At 36.1% G+C, this 26,892-nt stretch overlaps 1 protein-coding gene and 1 non-coding gene across 3 annotated transcripts in view; one reads left to right on the top strand and one right to left on the bottom strand.

Moving 5' to 3' along the window:
* Window positions 1–26,892, top strand: part of Scgdelta (sarcoglycan delta) — a 302,399-nt gene that overhangs the window by 38,206 nt on the left and 237,301 nt on the right. The gene's annotated exons all lie outside the window — the stretch shown is intronic.
* TRNAA-AGC (transfer RNA alanine (anticodon AGC)) lies at window positions 14,587–14,659 on the bottom strand. The gene has a single exon. It is a non-coding gene; the product is annotated as a tRNA-Ala (tRNA).

The following is a 26,892-nucleotide window of genomic DNA, read 5'->3' as shown; positions in this document are numbered from 1 at the left end:
CTCATTATTTTTTATTATTTACTTTTAAACAATATTTTGTTTTTTAAATCGTGCTTACATTTATTTTCATGTGTATTTATTTGTTGTTTTTTTTCCAATAAAATCATTACTAACCTAAGAGTAATCACTAGTTTTTCTTCTATGGTTATAGGATTTCCATGACAATTTTTCCAAAGTTTTCTTAATTTTGACCTTATTTTTTCTAAAATATTGTCGAATGTGGGTGGACCCATCCTCACATATTCAAAAAAACGCGATCCGGATAATTTCTAAGTTCCTTGTATAAATGGTGAAATTCACCCAAAGTACTTCGTTTTTTATTTATGGGATGTACATGATATTTTCTAAAGCGTTTTTTCTTTAAAATATACCATTTTGTTGCTTCTTCACTACTCGGACATGTTGCTTGTATCACAGCTCCGTTGTGCACACTAATCATCTATTATATTTTACTCTATCAGTTATACTCACAGCTCCGTTGTAAACGTACCCTAAGGGAAGAAAAGGGAAATTATGCATTTTCTTGTTTTTCTTTTTTTAATTCAAAGTAATAATCCGAATAATTGTTCAATTAAATAAATAAAAATTGATTTTGAATTATAAATTCATATCTAGTAAGCAATACTGTAATCTGGAGCCGTAATGTAATAATAATAATAATAATAATAATTTATCTCTAGTTCATTAATGGTCTAATTACAGTATGGGAATGGAAATTTTAAGTTTAAATTCAAAAGTATCGTCTATATAGATAGCGCTTCGATCAATAAATATTATTCAACAGGGATTTTACGCTAAATAACCCCTTTCAGGGGTCAAATTAATACGTACATTATTTTTGCTTTAATATACCCTTATTAAATTGTTTTTAGGTATTAAATAAAAACTTAATGCAACATGTTTTTTCATGTCTTTTACCTTTGGACCTTTTTTTTTTTTTTCTTCCGGAAGCAAAAAAGTCGTGAGCTTTTAGGTTATTAGTAATGGGCGAAGTAAACTTAAAAAAAAAACACGAAATATTTTATTAGTTAAGATGCACTTCCGGATTTAGCGTATTTTTTCTTAAAAAAAAAAAAAAAACCTTAGGAACAGTTTTGGCCAAAACAGAATCATCTTCCGCTGGGTTTTTGGTTCAAAAATATATTTCCGGCCGAAACTAAAACCAAAAAAAAAAAAGATCGCAATATTACCCCCCTCCCAACCCTAATAATAGGTAAGAATGTTCTGTATATATAAACTTTAAAAATCCACGGCCATCCATATCTGACAGTTTATTATGAAATTTTTAAGGTTAGAAAAAAATTTGCAGTTGATGGTGAAAGAAAAAAAAAAGGGTCAGAAAAAAATATGAGTTAAACGGATGGAAGGTTGCAATATAACCAACCATGAGGTTACCTTCCCAACTTTGTTCCAACACCTTGGAGAAGGCCGGCCCAACCTCCAATTTTCCCGGCTGCCTCCTGCTGCTGTATATTCTTCTGTCAAGGGAAAGTCGGCCCACTCCCGACCCTCTAGGATATACTTATGAATATGATAATTCATAAGAAACAATTTCACCCAACACTAAGCCGCTGCGTACCCTCTGCTCCCGGATCTTCCTTCCGTGGGGGCGGAGAGACAGAGAGAGTATGAGGAGGATTCTGGGCTAGAAAGAGGTGCCTGCGTTCCTGGAATGAGTGTAGAGCACCAGGATCAGGAGTTTTTAATTTTAATTTCACCTCCCTGTTTTCTGCTTGATTCATGCCCTTCTTTGTTGCTCCATAAAACGGGGGGGGGCGGGGTTCTGAATCTTGGGTAGCTACTCTCTTTTGTTGATGCAGGTCGATGCAGGTTCTCTTGGTGGTAAATAGTGCGCATGCGTAAAAAAAAAAAAAAGCATTAAATTGTATTACTTTAAATTCTACGATACTTTGAAGTGTGGCCATTTTATACTTCACCAAAACTTGTAATTTGAAGTGAAATTTCTGTTTTGAGATATTCGTAATGATCGTATAGATCTTGATTTTGAAACTTCCTCTTAGTGACGTAAAACCGGAAGAACAACTTCCGGTATTAAGCAGGCCTAGAGAAGTACCATTGCTTCCTTAAAATAGAATACTCTATATCAGAAATTAAATTAAATTCATTAAGTATTATTTTATAGAAATTTTAATAGGGTAAAATTCTAGTTCCATATCTTAAAGACGAGAAGTTGAAGGTGGTCGTGGTATATTTCTATTGTGTTCCGGTGGAACAGGCATGAATATTGTGAAGTCCCAATTAAAATAGCGGACATTCCTGGCAAACACCATCATCTGGCTAAGGAGGCGCCAAGCGAGCTAAATGCTTTCAATAAGAAAGGCCGTGAGAGAGAGTGAGTGAGATAGAACACCACCACCACCACCACCACCAGCTTCTACAATACGCAGCCACTGGAGCAGCCCTTATCCGACCCTTATTAATAAGGGTCACCAACTCTCCCCCTATTCCCTCTTACAGGCACGCTAAAGAGACGTTAGCAAATTTATATTTAAAACAATTCTAACCTTATATTATAAATCGATCATTTCAATCGATTCTTTTAAACAGCTGATAAAGAGTAAAAATCTAATCTTTAAGCTCCTTTAAGTTTATGTTACTCCTGGTCATAAAAGTAGGTAACAGAGACTGAAATCTCAGACAAAGCTGGAAGCCAATTCGGTGTCTTTCCCCTTGTATTTTACTTTTCATCTTCCAAATAAAGGCAACCCTTTATGTTAATTTGAACCCAGGCCGTAACCTGCAATAGACAGCTCCGGAAAATTCGAAATCTAGATGAACTAGTAGCCAATTCGGTGATTATCTCTTGTATTCTAGTTTTAATTGTCTAAATGCCACTTTTTAGGTTTATTTTAGGAAAAAATATCTGGTCACTTCTTTGAAACTTGGAATGTAATTGTATTAAAGTCATGTGAGTGTTCACTCTTTTTTTGGGGGGGGGGGTTTAAATAATCCAAAGGAAAAGCAACTGAAAATGCGAGTTTTATTTGTTATGATGCTAGCTACTATTAGTAAACATCCAAAATAGAAAGAAAATAGTGAATTATAGTGTTAGAAAAAGGCGCCACGGTAGCCGAGAGGTTAGAACAAGCTAGACCCGCAAAGCTAAGATGTATTGTTGGTTTAGTGGGTTCGATTCCCAGGGTCTAGGCCTTGGGTTTTATTTAATGGTTAATATGAGAAATTTATAGTAAAGTATGTTAGGCGCTTATAGGCTAGACCCGCAATGCTAAGATGTATTGCGGTACTAGTCTAGGCCTTGGATTTTATTTAATGGTTAATGTGAGAAATTTATAGTAAAGTATGTTAGGCGGCTATAGGCTAGACCCGCAAAGCTAAGATGTATTGCGGTACTAGTCTAGGCCTTGGATTTTATTTAATGGTTAATATGAGAAATTTATAGTAAAGTATGTTTGCTAATCGCCTCCGTCCACGACACCTAATTGGTAGTTGGATGTAAAGTTCGCCTGAAAAAATAGGCAATTACTTTACTTTATAGTGTTAGAAAATAGTGTCAATTTGTTAACAAAATACAAAATAAAAATTAATATGTGACACTCAAAGTAACGTAAATTTTTTCATATTTTTAGAAGCCAAGTTTTCTTTGGGCTTTCAGGTTTTTATGAAAACGCTCCAAAAGTGTTAAGCGGCTTCTAATGCTCTTTCACGATACATAAAAAGATGCAAATTTAACGACCGAATACCCACCAGCTAGATAATTTCAGCCATTTTTAGAGATGAGTAAAACGAAGACGGGTCGAACTTACCGTATGTCTTTTTTCCATAAAAAGACAGAAAGATAATAATTTAATTAACAACTTCAACTACAACTAAATTGAAATTAATCGTTTCCGTAGATCGATATTACTGGAATCGATTGTAAGTAAAAACCGTTGATCAGATTAGCTTTCCATTTCCTTGTAGAATAATTGATTAATACAGCTTCCAATAGGTGGAGGCCGGTCAACGTGTCCATCAGTCCCATCATTTGCCCAGCCCTAAACTGATGATTGCACTCTGCAAAATAACTGATTTTAATCTTAATTATTAATCATCCAACTGGAGAGAGAGAGAGGAATATTTTGTCCAGTTGATGGGCCGTTCCAGAAAATCCATTGATAACTCTATTTTATTCACAAAGTTCTGTCAATGTGTCAAGTTGGTATCCAATTTTAACATTAAATAGCATAGGATGGGATTGATACGAAATTTGATAAATTTCGACTCAAATCGAATTTGAACCACTAGCTGTTGAATCGAGTGGCTCAGAATGAAATTCAAGGAGCTAAGTGTGCGTTCCAATTCGTTATTAATTTATTTAAAATTAAAATTACTTGCATGTAATTTAGAACAATATTTTGTGCTGATACTGATCATTATAAATTCAACAATCAGTACTTTTACCTTGTATGCTCTCTTGAACTGATTGTATTCAATACTCTGTGAACTGATGAAAACATTTATATTGGGTTATTCATAAATCATAACCCACAATAAAACACTATTATGTTCTCCTATTGTTCCAACCCAACATTTTGAATGAAAATAGAAATAAATAAATACAGTATGTAGCACAACAAAATGCATAATTTACCTAATTTAAATGTAGATTACAGATCTATATCAATAATTTAAAATTTCATCTAAGAATTGTAAATTATTACTTTAATTAAATGGTTGAATCAAACATAAGAGTTGTTTATCAATAAGTTCGGTTTATTCACTTAAAAACACATAAACGTTAACATAAAGTATAACCTAACATAAAGACTCTCACTGCATCAAAAACTATCATCCCCTCTTGACAGTGTTGCCACGGCTATACCAAAACAAAAACAAAAAAAAAAAAAATTAAATTTACCTACACATTATACAAACTCTAATGTCATACCTACTCCCTTTACATAATCTCATTCAGCATAAAAAATGAGCAGTTAAAAATATAATAGCATAGAAAAACAATAAACATGTTATTGTTGTAAAGTAAAATGATTCTATAACTATACATATAATTAGATATGTTAATGACATTGATGATGTGAAATCTAATCAATACATTTCCTGTTAATATCATCGTACTATAAATACATTTACAACCCATTCTGTAGCTCTAATCTAGAGCTACACCATGATGAACTGAATTTTATTAATATGAGAAATTCATAGTAAATTATGTTAGGCGGTTAGAGGCTAGACCCGCAAAGCTAAGATGTATTGCGGTTCTAGTCTAGGCCTTGGATTTTATTTAATGGTTAATATGAGAAATTTATAGTAAAGTATGTTAGGCGGTTATAGGCTAGACCCGCAAAGCTAAGATGTATTGCGGTACTAGTCTAGGCCTTGGATTTTATTTAATGGTTAATATGAGAAATTTATAGTAAAGTATGTTAGGAGGTTATAGGCTAGACCCGCAAAGCTAAAATGCATTGCTTGGACCTCCGCAGTAGTGATTCTTCAAGCGTTTCTGTCCTTAGCTATTTTCCCCCTCAACTTCCCCAGTCCACCTCCTTCTAGGTCTGCCCACTTTCCGTCTACCCTCCGGTCGATCCTTATACAGTTTTTTTTTTTTTTTTTTACTCCAAAGATCGCTCTTCATTTTCCCGATATGTCCCAGCAATACCAGTCTTCCAGGATAATCATTGGCTAATTGGCCCGGATTAGTTAATTGTGGTTGTACGCGGCGGTGGTGGTTTTGTGCTGTACACGTAATTAAGCCCATTATGAAGAGAAAGGCTGGAGGGTAGCCATTTTAGAGCTCATTGAACTCTTATCTAGGAGAGGAATATTTTCAGGTGGGCTAGAATAGTTTGGGTCCTTTGCTTTTTGTCAGGGGCAATTACAGAGCTAGGACGGATGTAGAAGGGCAAGGCGAAGGGTTGGTAGAAGTAGTTGACTGTGATTAGATTCAAAATTGTGGTACCTACTCTAGATATAAAACAGAGGTTGAACCGTACGCGCTACTAGAATGGCAATCTGCCCAAATAACCCAAATAACCCTTAGCCCATTATCCCTATCGACCTAAGTGACTCGCGCGCCTGTATAAACATGTGTAAAGGGCAAGCAGATGTTCCGCCCCGCCCCCCGCAATGAAACAGAAAATTTACTGCATTTTCTATTATTGTTATTTTATCAAATTTTTTGTTTGAAAAAAGTCAAAATTTAAACTTCATTTTTACACTTTAGAACGTGATGCCAGATTTCAGGTCTTTGCCTTAGAATTACCTAAATGGCATTTAGGTGCGTACAAAGTTGACTTTGCAAAGTACACAAAACAAAAATGTGCAATGAATTTCCAAAATTTTGAACAAAATCAGCTGATCATTTGTATTCCCTTTTAATTGATATTTGTGTTAACCAATCAAAGTCAAATTTCAGATGTAATCCAAATTGATTGGATTAGAATCCACGGCCATATTTGTTGGGTGGCAATTTCACAACTTTAACTAGCAGGATTTATTGTAACCGTGACCAGCATTCAGTTTTGTACGATGGAAACGCACGAGGGTTAATTTTTTAACTTTGTATACAAATTCATCAAAGTGAGAATCACGGATTGATGATACATGTTGTAGTCAAAAGTTAATTTGTAATTGGATTATGGTAGATAATCTTATAATTCTGTTGGTTGCTGTTGTAATCGTGTTATTTGATTTGTATCTGGGGTTAATTTTTTAATGGTGGTAAAGGAAATGAGGCTCAACGGAAGTGTAGCCTTATTTAGTAGTTTTTTTTTTATGTGTGATTCGTCGTCATAGTTCAATGATGTAATTAAGAACCACGCGGCAGATGATTGGCAATCCAATCTTTACGGCCCCATTTTGCAACTTCAGAGCTCTTAATTTCATTAATTTCCAAAGCAACTTTTATGATTGTTTGAGCCCCGAAAAAATAAAAAAATAAAATACGCTTATAAATCGACAGTTGGTCGCGCCGCCTGTCTACAGTTGGCAGAACTGGTGAAGAGGAAGGAGTGGGGGCCTCCGCGGCTGGTGCCTGGGAGTTTTTGAGCCCAGTTGGCCCAAGCGCAAGGAAGGCGATTGGAATGCTGAATTCTATCTTATGGAACCAAGTCAGCACCAAGAGGCATATCTATTAAGCGTTGGTTCAAAGCGTCTTGCTCTACGCATCAGAAACATGGACAGTCAGCAAGAAAAGGCAGAAAAAGATAGAGGCGACTGAAATGGATTTCTGGAGACGTTCCGCGAGAATATCCCGCAGAGAGAGAGGAGGAGGAATGCGGATATAAGAAAAATAGGGGGAGAAGCACAGTACAATGACAGAAGAAATAGAAAAGAAGAAGCTGATATGGTTCGGTCACGTGTTGTGGATGCCAGAGGGTAGAATGCCGAAGACTGTGATGCAATGGAGCCCGCCAGGTACGTGGAAATGAGGCAGGCCTAGATGGCATCGAAGAGCTAATGGCTGGACGAGAGCAAGACGCGATGGATAGAGTGCACTGGAGAAATAGTCTAGATTGGATAGGATAACTATGGTTCCTGCAGTGCACTACATTGTTGGTATATCTGTGAAGGGAAATTGGTCTGAGGAAACCTCAAGGTTGAGGAAAAATCCTAAAAAAAAAAGAAAAAAATCTAGCTTGATCTGTTTTCGCCAGGGACTGGACCAATCCCTTAGCCGCCCGGTTCAACGATGTACTTGGTTTTCTTTTGTTGTCTTGTGTTATGTCAATTTGTATGTATATTACAATAAGTCTAATTAAGTCAGAATTCCTGTAAGTCTAATTAAGTCAGAATTCCTGTAAGTCTAATTAAGTCAGAATTCCTATAAGTCTAACTAAGTCAGTCTTATGTGTTTGTATCATGATCCGTTTTGTACGTGGGTTCAAAACTTTCTTCAATACTCTTGGGCTATTTCTAGATTTTTTCAATGATGTTGCATCATCAAATATTTCCAGTACTGGAGCTTGTGCGAAATATTGTAAGTTGGGACTCCACGGTAGCCGAGCGGTTAGAGGCGAGACCTGCAAAGCTAATATGTATTGTGGTACTGGGTTCGATTCCCGGTCTAGAGGCCTTGGATTTTATTTAATGGTTAATATGAGAAATTTATAGTAAAGTATGTTAGGCGGTTATAGGCTAGACCCGCTAAGCTAAGATGTATTGCGGTACTAGTCTAGGCCTTGGATTTTATTTAATGGTTAATAAAAGAAATTTACAGTAAAGTATGTTTGCTAGTCGCCTCCGTCCACACCTAATTGGTAGTTGGACGTAAAGCCCGTCTGAAAAAATAGGCTATTACTTTACTTTATATTGTAAGTTGTGTGCGTGCGTTATTTACATCAGGATTCGTTTTAATGTTTTTATTTTCTCGTGAAAATGAGTGATTTTGCCAGTTTGGTGTTTTTGTAAATTTGTTTTTCTTGTTCTGCTAAGCTTTGAATGTATATGTACGTGTAATTAGTGTAATTGTTTTCAATGTGAACATCCACTAAGCCGGGTAATGAATTATTTTGTGTGAGTAACACGCCAAGGGGCAGAAGGGGTTATGACACTGAACACACTCACGCTCCCAGCTTTTCGGGCGTCTACAAAATGGTTTAGGATTATTTAGTAACAACTGTTGTTAGCAGAGAGAGATCGTGATAGACGTGTGTTTGGATTTAAATGTTACCGCCGCTGGAGGCGGAGAAGGCTTCAAGAGGTGAGCGAGAGCTGTCCGTCTACCGCCGCCTGCACCAGAGTGGGGTGTTGATGGTTTACAGTATCCCAGGACTAAATAGTAGTCCATACTCTTGTTTAGGAGCTCTCTCTCCATGGCTGTCTACCGCTAATACTCCACCGGACAGCCACACCACTGTACTGGAACGGATTGTAAAGGCCTCCCCCAGCTTTCAGTTTACCAACCACATATAGACAGAGATTTCTGTCCAGATGTCATTAATATGTATGCTATGTTATAGCACGTGTGTGAGGAGGAGGAGGAGGAGGTGCTATTTGGCGCAGGGAATATCCAACACAGAAGTGCAGGGGTTCTTGTTTTTAGGGAAATATTGAACCTGGTTTTAATACGAGCGGTTTCCACTAAGTGGTGGGATTGCTAAGCCACTCGTATCCAACCACAAGAGCTCCCAAAACACATCATGTCAAAACACATGCACTCCGGAATGTTTGCTCTACCAGGATGTTCACTTCTCACCCGAGAACGATTCTGGGGGGGCCAAGTGTTATATGTTTCTCTTCACTTCCCTTATATGTTGGACGTCCATTTTGAACATCTATGTTCACTAACTTCCGCTTTTAGGTACCAAATATCTCAACAATAATTGACGTTGTTAACAAACTTCTCACTAGAGAGTTAGTCTGGTATTAAGTGCGCTCCAAATTGGCGGTTATCAATCTTTTAGAATTGCGGAACACTTACTTTTTTTGGCGGATTTCATAAAGAAAGCAGTATTGTGGAGTAGTTAGGAAGAAAATTAAACATATAAGTTGCATTATTACAATTATGTGATAATGAAGTTAGGTTGGCAGTGCTGGATAAATAACTTTAATTATATCCGGTCGGAGCGCTCATTTTTATTGGTACCCCTGACCGGTTTCAGACTTTCATCCACAATCAGGGGTAGATTAATTACTTTGGTGAGGCGCCACGGTAGCCGAGCGGTTAGAGGCTAGACCCACAAAGCTAACATGTATTGCGGTACTAGTCTAGTCCTTGCATTTTATTTAATGGTTAATATGAGAAATTTATAGTAAAGTATGTTAGGCGGTTAAAGGCTAGACCCGCAAAGCTAAGATGTATTGAGGTACTAGTCTAGGCCTTGGATTTTATTTAATGGTTAATATGAGAAATTTACAGTAAAGTCGCCTCCGTCCACGACACCTAATTTGGTAGTTAGATGTTAAGCCCCGCCTGAAAAAGTAGGCGATTACTTTACTTAACTTACTTTTACTTTAATTACTTTGGTGTACAGATTTTCATTTCACTTCCGTTTCCTTCAGCCAAGGGTAGTGCGTAACGGTTCTCCCATTTCCTGTTTTAAGATTTCGAGTTTTTTTTTTTTCATCATTCTTCATTTCCGTTTGTTAGTAAACTGTGAGAAGTTTCAGGCCAGTAAATTTACTTTTCTTGGCCATTATTTTGGCATGCTAGTGTCTGTGTGTGTGTGTACAGCAGACAATACTTCATTTCACCTCCAATCAAGTTTGTCCATTTTATTTTCCATTTAAGTATGAAAATTCAGTTGATTTTCTTCTGAAAAAAGCGAGACACAAGATTGAGACGCGGCAAGTTTTCCCCCAAGAACATAAACAAGGAAATAAAAAAGGGAAAAGCCAAGAAAATGAATGAAATAAGGAGGGAATTTTCCTTGTGAAAATTATAAGATGGACTAGAGAAGGAAAAAAGCCAGGGGCGGCTAAGTCCTGTGGGGTACACATTAGTGATTGGGCGAAGGGAAGGAATAATTTAGTGAAGTATTGAGTTGGTAAATCCTCACGGTTAACTGTGCAGGGATAGCCTTTTCATCAGCCAACTTCCCAAGGTCTGGGATTCTGACTATAACCTTTTCATTGTGGAGTAACAGTGAATTCTCCTTCCCTTCCTGTTCATTGCAACCTCCCCCCCTGGCCCCCGCACACTCAGACTTTAAACGAATCAAATTCATTGAACCGCGTGATGATGGTCTATAAATATAAATTATCCGTTTAGGAATTTCATATAAAAGACGTTTATCCTGCGGGAAATTCATTTCTGTGATTATACTGGAGTTTTTCCCAGATTGTGCGATCTCCAGACCATATTGGAACACAGAAATCCATTAATTTCCTGTCGTTCTCCTCCCTCAGGACTAATCCCTTGCTAGGATTTCCTTTAGAGCACGCATATAAAATCTTCCTTTTTGCACTACCACGGCAATTTCTAAGATTTTAAATTGTTTAGACAAGCTAAAATGTGGGAGGTCTAGAGAGGGTGGCGCTTTTTAGTGTACCAAGACTGGGGTCGTATCCAGAGTACTTTGCCGATGTAGGCAGTTCTGTTGAGCACACTTTAGTCTGGATGCCACGGCAAGCAGGTCATTTGGGCAGGTAGAAGACAGGCGAATTGGCATGGTAAGATTCAAACCAACTTTTAGGCCCGCAATAGTTCTGTGTGACTTTGCCTAAGGGTGAGAGAAATCAATCTTTTTTTAGTCCTTGGTTCGCAGCAAATCGCGGGGGGAGGTCTAATAGTAATGGGAAAGTCAATTATTTGACTAAGAGGGAGATAGTCAATTTGGACTTTGAAAAAAAAATATATCTCAGCGAAGGAACAAAGAACAAGAGTTCTGGAGGAATTGACAACAATGAGGGAGTCTTCCTGTAAAACTGGACTGTTAATGATCCTTTTTGTGATCCTCTAAGTCAGTGATTCTCGAACCACTGTGCTGCAAAAGTTTTGAAGTATGCCACCAAATTTTAGAAATGCATACAATAAAAATTATATATTATTATATATAGAAGACCATATGAGAGTAGCATTATCATTTATAAGACCAAATATAAACTGTAATTATCAAAAAATACATCAAGCTCAAATTTCTCATTAAAAGTATTCTTATTATTAACTTGTAATTAATCCCTTAATAGAACATATACCGCTGTTTTTGTAGTACATATTATTTTATTTTATACTGAAAATAAACAAACTATTTTACACAGTGTATTATGGGATAAGTAAAATAGTTTTAAACTTATCTTATTGTTATTGAAATTGTTAAAAGTGTGCCGCCGCGACAAAGAAAAAAGTTGAGAATCACTGATCTAAGTAAAGAATAGTTCCTTCCTTTTGATACGGAATTAAGTATTAATGAGTATGATCAAGTATTATTACTTGAGCACTGGAAAGAAGGGGAAACTACGATTGAGATATCTCGCTAGCGGAACTACCACTTTTCCGAATTTATCCTCCCACACTTTTTGGCGTTTTTCTTGGAAATAGCTGCTACGATTGGCTCTGAACTTTGTACGCACACACACACAGCAGCAGCTCTGCAGCTGTGCAGGAAGTGTGAAGTTTCAAGCCGGATTTTTTTTTTGTGTGTGTGAACAGTGTTGCCAATTTGAATGCTATATTTAACATATTAATGTTTGTGGAGCGGAAATTAAGCGTTAATGACGCATGCGTACACAGCTCAGTGTGTTCAGTAAAAACTTCGGATTTTTTTTTTTTTCTCAGTAAAACACAAAACTTTATATTTCCGCTGGATGATCAATTTTGAATCTCTTGTCACGAACACAATTCTCTACCTGTTTGCGAACGCTATAGGGTGGAAATTTGTTGGTTGTTCCGTGACCGTACAGAAATATCCTAGGATATGAGCAAGACTAGAAAGTAGAACTAGAAATGGATATCAGGAGGCCACAAGTTTGGTGCTTCGACTTTGCAGATATGATTCAAAGTAGACACAGCTATGATCTGATCACGTTCACCCGGCGGTGCACGTAGGGAGAGCTCCAAACGTTGAGAGTTCGCCTGTACACACCTGGGGGGAGACATTCTGTGTGTGTGTTCCCCAAGGAGGAGAGCAGTTTCCGATCCTGACTGACTGACTGATTTCCCGTACCTCACACAAACTATTCTGTCTATTCATCAATATCTCACCCGTGGGCCCAGGATGGATTTGATGAGGGGGTTTTTGAAGGAATGCAACCCCCTCTATTTCCTGCCAGCATACTCTAGTTCCGGTAAGCACGTACCTTATCCATTCCCCTCCTGTGGGAGATCGCTTCACCAAAACCCTCTCCTCGTTTTTCTTCTTCCTTGTTACTACTCCCTGTCCCTGTTGGAGTAGATGCATCCTTGCCGGCTGTTTGTCCGCACTCTATTCCCTTATCACCTGCTCGGGATATCTCTCTCGCCTCTCTTTTGCTCAACCCTGTCAACCATCCTCTAGTATTCCTTTTCTCTGTTTCCTTGCCAAACCATACACACAGCTAAACCACTGCGCTAGGCAGAGTTCTATCACCAGGAATTCCTGTTATTTCCAATTTCATTTTCACAACCGACACCACGCACATAATTTTATGTTGTCTCCCATATGTTTGGTGAATTTCCTTCCACCCCTTCGGAAAGAGGAAGTATTGGAATCGTGTCGAATCGGGGAAATTGACTTTTCCAACGGAAGTACGTGTTTTGGGGTTTCACTGTACTCTCAAATTGATTTTCTTTTTTTTAATACCTCTTTTCAAATTTTTTTTTAAGATTTAGTTGATCTCAGCTGTAATGTATACTACCGAAAGGAATAGGGCTCAGATTGATCTGAGGCACTTTGGGCTATCCACAATGACATCGCTCTTTCCCAAAGCGTAGAACTTATAAAAAATAATTAATTTGCATTATAAATTTTTTTTTAAATATCCTTGTATTGAAATTTACACCTGTACCTACAGGGTACAATAAGTAAATGAGATAAGTGTATATAAATAACGTGTCAGACGTGAATGACGGTCATCCAGTGATAGCCGCCATTAGTCACCCAGTTGGTCACGGGGCCAACGGCGCCTCAGCCGTTTTCGAAGAGGATTGGAGGGCAGCGTAGTTGAAGACAAGTTTTTGCAGCTAAAGGGTTGGGATGAAATGAGAGTTTTTGGTGAAAATTTTTATATCGGATTTTTGGCAAGTTCTCGAAGATCGAGTGGAATTTGGAGATCTGTATGTATTGTGTGTGGTTGCTAACATAGAATGGAGCGTCTACTATGCGGCGGAGTATTTTGGGATTGGAGTGTTTGCACAGTCTATTGATGTTGGATTTTTTTAGCTGTTCCGTAAAGTTCCGAGTCCGTAAAGTCCATATTGGTGGTGAGAAGAGCTGTATAGAGTCGTCGTTCGTTCTGTAGTGAGAATTTTGAGCGTTTGTCGAGTAGTCTGGCTAGAAGTCTGCATCGTTTGTATTCAGTTCGGTACGTTTAAGTGTCGTAAGGGGGTTCCAGGTAAGTCTCTTGTCCTGGGTACATTCCAAGGTACCGCACATGGTCGGCTGGCGGGATAGGTGTATGATGTAAGAAGAGATAGGTGGTGGAGTTTTTGTCGTTTGAGTGTGAAGACAATGTATTTAGACTTAGTTGGGTAAATTTATACATTTAATTTTAAAAAAAGTGTTAATAATTACTAATTCCGCTCTATTACCAATACTAAATTTTACTGGCCCTGTTTGGTTAAACAATATACAGGATGTGGACCTGACATAAATTAGTAGCAGGTAAGTTATAAAACCATTGCCAACTGAACATTTAAAACAAATATTGTCCCGGAAATTCGTTTACCTTCAAATAAAACATCGTTCAGTGCAACAACAAATAGTTTTTTTTGGAAGAATTACTTAACATCCTGGACATAGACTTTTGTGCGGTTGCAGAAGAAGTACCATCAGTCCTGAATTTTGCTTTATATCTGCGAGCCCAGCACATGTATTCCAATCATATGTTTTGTTTAGTTAAAGGGACAACGTTCAATGGAAATTTATTCAATTATAATTACAAAAAAGTTGACGTATCAAAAAATAGCCATATGAATGAATCACCTACAATTTTTTAAATCAACGCATTAAAAAAAAAAAAAAATTACCCTGGAGGCGCCGGGCATCGATCCCGGTACCTCTCGCATGCTAAGCGAGCGCTCTACCATCTGAGCTACGCCCCCTGTTGACATCTAAGATTAAGAGGGAGATTAATTCAGATTAATTTGGTCATTTGAGGGTTACACCGAAAAAACCAGCCACAATTTGAAGTACAGTACAGTAAAAGCTCTTTATTTCGCGGGGTATATGTTCCATAAATATGCCGCGAATACAGAAACCGTGAATACGGAATGGTAATTTATATGGGATTATAGGGGATACGTTCCTAGCTGACAAAATAAAAAAAACCTAATATATAAAAAAATCAATTTAATTGAAGTTTTTGAACATTTTGATTAATCATCTTAAGGCTTAGGCAATGGTTTGAAGAATTTTGTAATTTTCTCTTGCTTGGCAGTTTTTAAAAGCTTTTGTTTGCAGTCAAAGTTTGAACTTGCCACTACAACTACCATCAGGTTCTTTAAAATGAGCGTAGATACTTTGCCTTCTCCCGGACCATTGGACCACTCAGGGGCACCCTTTTTTTGGATGCGGTCTTCGATCCATAATGACAACGCCACTTCCATTTTTTCTATTGCTGGATCACGAACAATTGCTTTCATTCTGTGCGTTTACATTCTCAAAAACACCGATCGCGGCGAAGGCGGCTTATGTCAAAGTCCTCGGCGATATCATTTAACAACATACTTTAGGCAAAGTTGTAATACTAAGATCTATTTTACTTTTTTTATTAGTCCATTTGACGGCATTTACAAAGGATATTGGGTTGGATACCTATTGGAATTCTTTTATTATCATAGTGTACTTCCGCGAATATCCGCGAATATAGGAATTGGGTCGCATTTTTTTAATCCGCGAATAGTGAAAACGCGAATGAAGGAAGCGCGAATAAGGAGTTTTTACTGTATATTGTTGGATTAGTATAACTTGAGCGCTGATTAAAAGTGACTTGAGTATGTTCTCGATTTTTCACTATTTATGTAATTTAAATAGGTTTGCTTTTTTTTTTGCCCTTCGAGTTTTTCAAAATGAAAATTATTGGAATTTATTGCTTTTTCCTTTGAATTAAACAGCACTCAAATTCTAAAATTTACTACCATTTCTTTAATAAATTCTCGCTTTTTTGGATCCCTGGTGGTCATTTATTCTTGAACCTTAAATTTTTCCACGTTTTCCCTTGAGAATGGTGGTTTTTCTCTTACCGCATTTCCGCATTGGCTGCACACTTATTTTCGAACTAACTAGCCTACATCCACCATTATTTATCAATATTTTAAGTTTATAAATATTTTTTCGTGTTCAAGGGGCACTTAAAATTAGCATTTCCGGTAAAACACGAAAATGTTGAAAATTTGAAAACGTAATAACTTTTTCTCCTACATTAAAGAGTGAGAGAAAGATAGTGTGAGAGGAAAAAGAGTGGGGATAGAAAATAGCCTATAAAATTTAGAGTAGTGGGGGTAAATTGGTGGGGATAGGCTTTTTTCCCTCTCTCCATTTAGCGAAAGTGGGGGGAACATACTATTACAACCCTCACTTATTTCTCCACTTGTGGGTGGTTGAGAGAATTCAGTTGGCGTCCAAACGCCATCCCAGACGATACTAGATAGATTCTAGCGCATTTTTTTTTTTTTTCAATTTCAAGTTCGCGATCTTCACGATTATAAAAACAATTTTTTTCATAAGAAATATTTATTCTGTGTAAGTTCTTTTATTTTTTAAAGTTTTTGGTTGTTTATAATTGTTTATAATTTTATGTATACATTTTTTGTCTTTGTCTTAATTTACCGGTTGCCATATTTTTACCACAAAATTTATGAGCACAAATTTTTTCTTCATTAATTTATATACCTACGTAATCAATTAATTATTAATAAGCCATTTTTTTTTTCCGTAAATATATAAGGAAGTTGGGAAATTTATTTTTAAGATTGTCCATAACAGTTATACGTATTATTATTATTTTTTTATCAATTTACTTTAAATTTGTTAAATTTTATTAAGAATTACTTAAAAATAAATTTGTGGCGTGGCGTGATATTTCCTGTTAGCACTTTTAAAAGGGAAGTTACGAATAATTTACGTGAAATCACTAAAATAAATAAATACGCTTTGAAAAATGACACTTCCGGTTTTTCCGATTTTTTTTCTTCATATATCGATTTTTAGTGTCAATTTTATTATTTAAATTTACTATTTGATTTACTATCATTAATTATATCGAATTTGGTACCTTAAAAAAAGAAAGCCAATACTAAATTTCACTCATTCGATAATAGAGACTTTTCCTAAAACAACAGAACTTTTCTACAAAATATTATGTCAAATAAAAGTTTTTAAAATGAAAGATCTAATTGTGGGTACACGAAGTTTCATAATTAACAATTTTCATATGGGTTTTCTTTTTTCTTTTTTTAACGGGACAAATCGGAGATTGGGCTGAAAACCCTTAGAAAATCGCCCCAAAATAAAATGCCAATTCCAATAGTTTGGAAACGTGAGCTGTTCCGCTATTGTTTTTCATCGTTTTTTCTTTTTAACCTAGCGTTTTTGAAAGATTTTTATTTTTTTACTGCAAGATATTCTCACCTCAATCATAGGTCAAGAAGTCTTTTGCATACAGGGTACATTAAAATGATGTGTTGGTTGCTTTTAGTTTATTTATAAAACCAATTTATTTTAACTCACCCACAACCATTACATTAAACTACATTTTTTAAAATCTTTAATTATTATTATTATTATTTTTTACTTTGCGTCACAAATAATCATTTTTTTTTTGCAGTCAGAGGACCCCCCCAAAACTGGTGTATTTCTAGTGGAAAATTAATATTGAAAACCGATAAACACGAGTTGATAAAATTGTAACTTTGATCTTAAATATCACGACAAATATTAGGGATATTGAAACGGGGGTTAACGTCATTTTTCACAATTTTTTGACAATCATTGTCAAAACCAATGGTTCTTATGAAAAGCTTAATCGGGTTTTTGGCCGTAACTCCGGCAAAAATAAAGATACAGCATCGGGGGTGGAAAATTTGAAAACTAGACCCCCCAAAAAAACATTTAGTTTACTTCGTGGGTTTTCTTACGAAATTCCGCTTTCGAAGTTATTAGCGATTGGTGCGTTTTAAATGGATCACCCTGTACATTATTATTTAAGTAAGGCTGGTCCAATATCTTGGCACCTCCGGGGGGTCTTATTTGGTATTCTACATTTTGGTATTTTAAAGCACCCTTTCTATATCATTTAAAGTACTCTTTTGGAAGGTTCTTTTTATAAATTTTGGTATTTTTATTTTCCCCCCGCATATATAGATCATTTTATCTGATTAAAAAAAAATTAAAAAAATAATTAAATTTTGTGCACCCCCCATAAATTTTAGATCGCCCTAAAGATCTGTTTAAAACGGTGTCATTGTAACGGTGCTCATTAAATATGGATTGATTCAATTTAAAGTATCGAAGCAGGGTAGAAAGCATGAGCTGTACGTAATAAATAAGTCATCAAGCCTCGTTTATTGTTAATGTAATCAAACGGGTAATCAAGCAATTTGATATCAAATTGAGTAAATTAAATACTTTAATGACGTAATTTTTATTGAAAATTTTCTTCAGGTTTCGAAACCAAATTCACCTTTAAACAGTGAAATAAAGTCAATATTAATTTAATAGTGGGTAGGTCTAGACGATGGTACAGAGCGACTGGAGTGGTCGACGAGTAGGCTAAGTTGGTATGTGTTACCGCCAAGAGGCGTTCAACTCTCTAAGCCTTCTTTGTTCAATTTTGTTCACCGCCTGATTTTTGTTTTTTTCTCCGACATTTTGTTCTCTTCTTCCTGGTATGAGGTAGTACTGTGATTGGGTCATAATTTCTTTTTTTGGGAGGGAAATTGGAGTTTTCAAATTTTTCTGTGGGAATATATATACATTTTGGGGGGGAGAAGGAAGCTGTGACGTTACGCTTCCGGTTATCAGTTAACGCATTATCATGTGGACATCTCTTTCTCAGTGACCTTTCTCCATTGATCCGCGCCACCTGACGTAGTTCTTACTCTTGACATTGTGACAACTGACTTCTTAAGCTCCAATATCGTCTTGGGTTTTTCTCATTTCCTGCTCACTGGTTCCAGAATCTGCAGCAGTACCATATTCTTTTTTTATCCTCATCTAATCTCATTTAAATTCTTATCTCTTCCCTTTTTTTCCCGCCTCTTTCCAAAAAAAATCATTGCCGCCAATACCAGTAAAGTAAAGTAATTGCCAATTTTTTCAGGCGGGCTTTACGTCCAACTACCAAATTAGGTGTCGTGAACGGTGGCAATTAGCAAACATACTTTACTATAAATTTCTCATATTAACCATTAAATAAAATCCTAGGCCTAGACTAGTACCGCAATACATCTTAGCATTGCGGGTCTAGCCTATAACCGCCTAACATACTTTACTATAAATTTCTCATATTAACCATTAAATAAAATCCAAGGCCTAGACTAGTACCTATCTTAGCATTGCGGGTCTAGCCTATAACCGCCTAACATACTTTACTATAAATTCCTCATATTAACCATTAAATAAAATCCAAGGCCTAGACTAGTACCGCAATACATCTTAGCTTTGCGGGTCTAGCCTATAACCGCCTAACATACTTGATGTTGATACATGATTAAATGGAAGTTGAGATCACTTAATCTTAAGCTTTTTCTAAATCCATTGAGGCTAAAATTGTTTGGCAGATTTCTTTTCGCCAACAATTGGTTTTTAAGGTAATTACATTAAGAATCGATCTATTGTCGTGAAAGGTTGTCTTCTTTTCTATGTTTTGGTTTAGATGGCTGCCAGGGAAGGTTTCTAGACCAAATCAACGGAAATGGTAGCGCCACTTTTTGCTGAATTTACACTTCACTTCCTCAAAACCGGCTTCAACCCGATTTACATCAAACCTGTTGCACTAATTGCATTCATTAGATTTTAACTTTTATTTTGAAAACATCCCACACCTTGGATTTTAATTGTTCGTGCTCCGTTCAATTCTAAGGTAGTTCCAGATCATTGCGTCCGGGATAATCACTCCCTGTTGCCTTAAAACAAAAAAGCAATGCGCTCAGAGAAGTCACAAAAACCCAAGGGATATGTCTCATGCTTGGCCAAAACTAAATGATATGTCTTTGAAGAGTTTAAGAGGGAAGTTAGACGAAGAAAAAAAACTGCTCAGTTGAGCTACAATTTCCGGTTTATTAATAGTTTATACAGGAGTTGGCATACAGGACTGGAATGTCACTTTAGAGTCCTGTTTTCCCATAACTTCATTAAATTGAATTTGAACGTTTAATATTTCAATTAAAATTGATAATTTGCTCTATTTGTTAATGGTACTTAGATTTTGCAATTTGGCGAACTTAAAGTAAGCATGTTTGTATTAATGTCTCCGTACACTGAAGAAAGCAATCACCAATTCACTTTAACGTTTGAATAACAATAATTCATCCAGATATTTTAAAGCATCATTTATTAATAAATTAACACTTTATTAGTTTCAAAGAAAATTTAATTTATTATAAATTCATTTATCGTTATTTTCTTTGCTTCATTGTTTACCATTACCTCCGTTCATTTTTCCAACTGGAGGGGACGAGGAGGGAGAGAGAAAAGAAAATGATCAATTACATGATTTCTCTAAAGAAGATATTATGAGAAAAGTTTTACTTCTGGAAAATATTAATATTACTACTTAAGGTACAAAGTTTTTCCTGGCTGTTTTTCTTTTTTTTTTTAGGAAAAACTTTTAACCGAATAGATTGTTAAAACGTTTTTCCATTTTTTATTTTCTATTTTGTTTGTTCGGTTGTTTTATTACATTCACTTTTTTATTTTTCGGTTTCCTTTTAAATTTTCTTTCGTAAAGAGGAAGTGGGAGATTTTCCGAGTTCAAAGTTGAGAAGGGTTACGCGTGTTCGTTAGATTCTTCAGATTTGAAGGAAATTCTTCTATCGGATGTTTCATTTTACTGAAAGCATTTTCACACTTTTCCAAGACTGCGCCTTTGACTCTTACAGGTAGATCCCTACACTTGGATCTATCAAGCTTTCATTTGCATCATTTCCGCCGGCAAATTCGTGTTAGAGAATTATTAGGAGGTTGCGCTTTTTAAGGTTTGTTTCAGTGTAATGTTCCGGATCTACAACTTAGTTAATGTTGCAAAATTAGTAGTTTCAAAGAATCTAGAAGTAAGTACCTCAAAAGGCGTAGGAATTTAGGAAGCCGTGTGAGTCTTCGTAACTTCAATTTTGTACGGGATACGCTTCTCTCTAATGTTTCATTTCAGGGTAATGTACAAGATTACTGTTATATTATAGGTTCAAGATACGTACATTCTTGCCAAAACAGCGTAACATTAGTAAGCATCAAATACGAGACTGAATTTCTAAATTTGCGGAAGTGCTACATTACCCAATAGATTTTTTTTTTCCGTATTTTGAGAGCGAATCCTGAGAACAGCAGTAACCGGAAGTCATGTGAGTGTTCAAACCAGATTTATTTATTTATTTTTAATTCGAAAACATTTTGATTATTCTTATGATTGTAATCAAGTTGAAAAATATTTTCACCAGTTTTTCCGCGGCTATAGCGGAAGTTATCCCGATCCTATTGCTGCAATTGACTCTCCTTAAAACTGTTTCCGGTAGGACAGTTGTAAAAGGGTTGATCGTCAAAAAGTGCACGAAAAAGCGTAACGTTGAAAAACACCCAACTTTGACAATTTTCTTATTCTCTATTTCTATAAAAGATAAAATTCCCAAATTTTCTTTATAATGTAGGGCAAATCCTTCGTTTATAACTGTAATTTTTTTGCAACAACCCAGATCTTGTAGATTTCGAGAAAAAAGTTGCTGAAAATGAGCAGAAACAGCATTTTCAAAAATTGTTCTTGTTCTTACCTTTTTTGTAAACAACGTAGCGCCTAAACGCTATTCAAATTTCAAACCTCTATATCTCTCTTCGTATTGTTTAGATTTTAATGAACTTTTCACCAAATTGTAGAGAAACGTTTGTTCTATAACTGATATAAATAGGAATGTTTTAGTGATAATAGTTAATGAGATATAGAAGGTTAAATTTTTCTGTGGTTTTGAAAATGGTTCAAATTTCTAACCTCTATATCTCTCTTCGTATTGTTTAGATTTTAATGAACTTTTCACCAAATTGTAGAGAAACGTTTGTTCTATAACTGATATAAATAGGAATGTTTTAGTGATAATAGTTAATGAGATATAGAAGGTTAAATTTTTCTGAGGTTTTGAAAATGGTTCAAATTTCTAACCTCTATATCTCTCTTCGTATTGTTCCGATTTTAATGAATTCATTACCGAATTTTAGAAAAAACTGAGCTCTATAATTGATATAAATAGGAATGTTTTAGTGATAACAGTTAATGAGATATAGAAAGTTAAATTTTGGAGGTTTTTCAAATCGTTCAAATTTCCAACCTCTATATCTCTCTTCGAATTGTTCCGATTTTAATGAATTCATTACCGAATTGTAGAGAAATATTAGCTCTATAATTGATATAAATAGGAATGTTTTAGTGATAATAGTTATGGAGATATTGAAGGTTAAAGTTTGGAGGTTTCCTAAAAACTTCAAACCTCTATATCTCTCTTCGAATTGTTCCGATTTTAATGAATTCTTTACCAAATTGTAGAGAAAAGTTTGCTCTATAACTGGTATAAATAGCAATGTTTTAGTGATAATAGTAATTTCTAAAATATTTAGAACATTGCCCCTCCAAAATTTGGGGTTCAATACGCTGATTAGGGTCCGTGAAACTGGCCTACTTTCTGGAGAGCCCCCCCCTAAAAGGAAATGAGGAGCTCCAGGTAACAAGAAAAACAGGACAATAAATACTAAAAAACAATTTTCCCTTTTCACTCTTGACTAGAAAACTAAATTTTTCCCACGGCCTTTGTAATATTTCATTTACAAAAATCCCTTAGAGCCACTTTAGTATTCTTCTACACCCACTATATTCTTTATATCGTAACAACATTTAAGTAGTTTTATTTTTTTATGTGAAGGTGCGATGGTACAACACGTGTCCGAGGAGATAAGTAAGACTTAGCGTGACCGCGCGCCATTTCTATGCAAAAAGAGAAATCTTTGCGAATAACGAACCTTAAAAAATAAAAGAAAAATTTTAATAGTTTATTGCTTTAATAAAAAAAGCTGGGCTTAAATTATGTCTAACATAAAAATTTTAAGAAGTGATTAACATAAATCTTTATATCACTCTTTCTAAGGGGAAGTCTCGCAATCATAATGTAACAAGGGTTCGGAGTCCCCCTGATTGCGGAAAATAGAAGGTTAATCAATGTCTTGCAGTTCTAGTTCCGGGAAAACCGGAAATGATTCCTCTTCTCCTATCACTGGCTCCCACATTGATCTGACCCAACTACAGCGGCACATCTGTGTTAAAATCTTTCCTAATAACCTATCAGAGCCTGTATTATGGCAGACAATTAAATAGGCACGGGTATTCAACCCGTGATTCCTGACAAGACCAGAGATATGTTACTTGAGGAACCATCTTTTAGGTATTCTGTTCATGTCTTAACACTTTCGACTACTTTCGTCACAGATAGGCCTTAAGTAAGTTGGTTCAAAGGCGCCACGGTAGCCGGGCGGTTATAGGCTAGACCCGCAAAGCTAAGATGTATTGCGGTACTAGTCTAGGCCTTGGATTTTATTTAATGGTTAATATGAGAAATTTATAGTAAAGTATGTTAGGCGGTTATAGGCTAAACCCGCAAAGCTTAGATGTATTGCGGTACTAGTCTAGGTCTTGGATTTTATTTAATGGTTAATATGAAGAATTTATAGTAAAGTATGTTAGGCGGTTATAGACTAGACCCGCAATGCTAAGATGTATTGCGGTACTAGTCTAGGCCTTGGATTTTATTTAATGGTTAATATGAAGAATTTATAGAAAAGTATGTTAGGCGGTTATAGACTAGACCCGCAATGCTAAGATGTATTGCGGTACTAGTCTAGGCCTTGGATTTTATTTAATGGTTAATATGAGAAATTTATAGTAATGTATTTTAGGCGGTTATAGGCTAGACCCGCAATGCTAAGATGTATTGCGGTACTAGTCTAGGCCTTGGATTTTATTTAATGGTTAATATGAGAAATCTATAGTAAAGTATGTTTGCTAGTCGCCTCCGTCCACGACACCTAATTTGGTAGTTGGACGTAAAGCCCTGCCTGAAAAAATAGGCAAAAAAAAAGTTGGTTCAAAAAGCTCACCGGATATAAAGAGGTTCTGAGATCAGCCGCCTCCGGAAGTCTTCTCCACAAAGAGACAATCCAAAACGGTTCCAGTGTTTATATCGCATTATTGAGGCTTAAATGAATTTGGAAACTCATGCAATTTTTCATGAGTTTGAAGAAAATTCAAAGTTAAATGATGGAGATTTTATCTGAATAAAAGTCGTGTGAGTGTGTTTTTCCCAGATCTGTTGCTTTGAAGAGGGGTAATTGAGGGGAAACAGGGGGAGGAGTTTAGATAAGTCATTTAGTGAAGTTTTGAACTAAAAATTGTCTACTTAACACTAATCGGAAAAGTTTTCACTACAGAAGATGTTAATTATTCGTAATAGCATTAAATGACGTTTACCAGCTGTTAAATAACCACTTCCGGTAAAACTAAGATTTACACAGGAAAAGTAAAATTAAATTAAACGATCCTTCCCCCCCTCCAAATGATAAAACAAACCGTCAATCAGCCCAGCTGTTTGATTTGATCAAATTTATTTATAATTGAAATCTCGGTGAGGCATTATGGTCTCAGCAGGATTAGATTTCCCTCAGTTCAGGGAAATCAGGAATCTGCCCTATTTTTCTTTTTGGGTGTGGGCGGGGCCTTCGCTCAATTAAACGAGATTCAATTGAAATTTTAATTAATATCTGTGCAAATAGTTAAACCATCATTTATTTGGTTGCCAAATTGCACAATTATTTGCAGTTTCCGGTTCGCACATTGTCTCGCACTTCATGGTATAAATCTTTATGGTTGTACTTGTAAAAATAGGGATGCTTAAGATTGCTGCGTTCGTCTCTGGTATAAGGAAATTGGTTTTTCTTTGGTGTAAAGTTTCAAGTGGTTTCTCTTTTTCCTTACAAGAAGTAACTAGTTCGGGAGAGCTACTTTGTGTCGTTGGACATCCGGTTTTTAAAGTTACCTCACAATCAAGAGAGGACCTACATTGCGGGAAGTATTACGGGAAAGCTACTTCGTGTCATTGGACATCCGGTTGCCAAACATCCCCACTTCATCAAGAGAGGACCTACATTACGGGAAGTAGTACGGTAGAGGATATCCGGTTGCCAAACATCCCCACTACATCAAGAGAGGACCTACATTACGGGAAGTAGTACGGTAGAGGATATCCGGTTGCCAAACATCCTCACTACATCAAGAGAGGACCTACATTACGGGAAGTAGTACGGGAAAGCTACTTTGTGACATTGGACATCCGGTTGCCAAACATCCCCACTCAATCAAGAGAGGACCTTACATATACTCTCCTTCAACACTGGCCACAAACGCAGTTTCTCTGCAATGTTCAGGTCCTTCCGCTCTGTTGAGTCTGCTTACACCCCCCCCCCCCCGGGCATCATATAATCATATAGACGCTTCGAGCTTCTAATCCACTTCTAACCACTAAGTGCAGGTCGCTCTCACACCTTTAGATGAAGCTGCACTGGTGTTTGTCTGGAGTTTTGATTTCCTGCGAGTAGCCGTGGAGGTACCAGTATTGTGCTTTGTTGGTACCTGAAATACCCACCCGCGCGCGTAAGCTAAGAAGTACTAGGTGAAAAAGAGAGTAGGAATGTTCAGGGTATTTTTGGTGTTCTTTAATAGATCGATTATTACTATTCATTGAAGTTATACTTCGAAGTGATGCTTAAGGATTATACTTCCCAGATAAGACCCCCCTCCAAAATCAATTTTCCATGTTATGACGCCACTTTTGAGATAATCGGAAATAACCTAAATAAAATGGAGTCTGTTTTAAGCCACCTATGGTTTTCCGTTTTTTGAGATATAGGTTCGAACTCAGGAACATGTAGGAGCGAATCCTCTTTCAACCGGAAACTCATTATTTTAAATCCTTCCTTTAAAATCATTTTTACACTTTTATACATATAAAACAACCTGAGTGTTTTTTTTTTTTTTTAAATTTCTTATTACATAATAATCGTAGTAATTATCGATTTTGTGACCAACAATTTGCGTGTAAGTCAGCCACAAATCATAGTCATTTTTAAGTTTAATGACTTTGGAAAATGTTCCCCCTAAGTAGGCATTAAATTATATTAGGGAGGACAAAATGTTTTGTTTTGAATTTCTGTTGTTTATTTTTTTGGACAAGCTTTGAAACAAGTATATTATTATTGATGTCTCAAAGCATATGTTTTATACTTTTATTTTAAAGAGTTTCCGTAAAGAGGGTCACTACTTCCTCAGGGATCTTGGCGCTCCTTACGGCTTCCCACCCTAACCAAACTGACACAATGAAACCCACTTTTATTTTCAAAGCAAGACGTATTTGTTCTAAGCGGAAATCCTTTAAAATCAGTGAACCGGAAGTACCACTTTACTAAGTTGTTTTTTCAAAGTTAATAACCTGGAAAATTCGATTACTTCCGGGAGATGAGATGGTGGGGGATATCCCCCTAAAGTACTACTTCCTTCTATGCATCTTAGTTTTTTTGGTCACATGAATTACGTTAGTAACAAGGAAATTTTAGGACTAAATTTCCCAATTAGAAGCAAAATCAGGTGAACGTAATTTTCCCAATTTTAATAAATACAATTTTTCACGGAAAACTCCCCATAAAATTTCCCTTTAAACTTCATTACACTTATTGTACTCAACAAAAACTTTGATTTGATACATTTTAACCGGGAAATTCGAGAAGATTATTACAGGAAGTGGGGTCGGAGCCCCTTTTAAGGGACATTATTTTATTGTAATGTACGGTCCCAGCCTTGTCGAAGATTAGCGAGTGTCTCTAACCTTCAAAGTATTAATAAAATTGCTCATCCGGAAGTACCTTAAAACTCGAAAGATAATTTTTGAGATTTTCTCGAGTATAGCGCCCAGGATTTCCTGTAATGTTAGTATATTGTACACTACGTACACGTAGATCTGAAAATTTTATACATTTTTATGGAATTCATTCATTTTAAGTAAGTCTTCGAGAAGGGTTTGATGTAGGCTTATCTCCA

Source organism: Rhodnius prolixus, unplaced genomic scaffold (genome assembly GCF_049639745.1).
Source record: "Rhodnius prolixus isolate KJV_2025 unplaced genomic scaffold, Rpr scaffold_6, whole genome shotgun sequence".
Lineage (NCBI taxonomy): Eukaryota > Metazoa > Arthropoda > Insecta > Hemiptera > Reduviidae > Rhodnius > Rhodnius prolixus.
The sequence above is the reverse complement of the archived record's forward strand: the minus strand, read 5'-3'. Positions and strand labels throughout refer to the sequence as shown.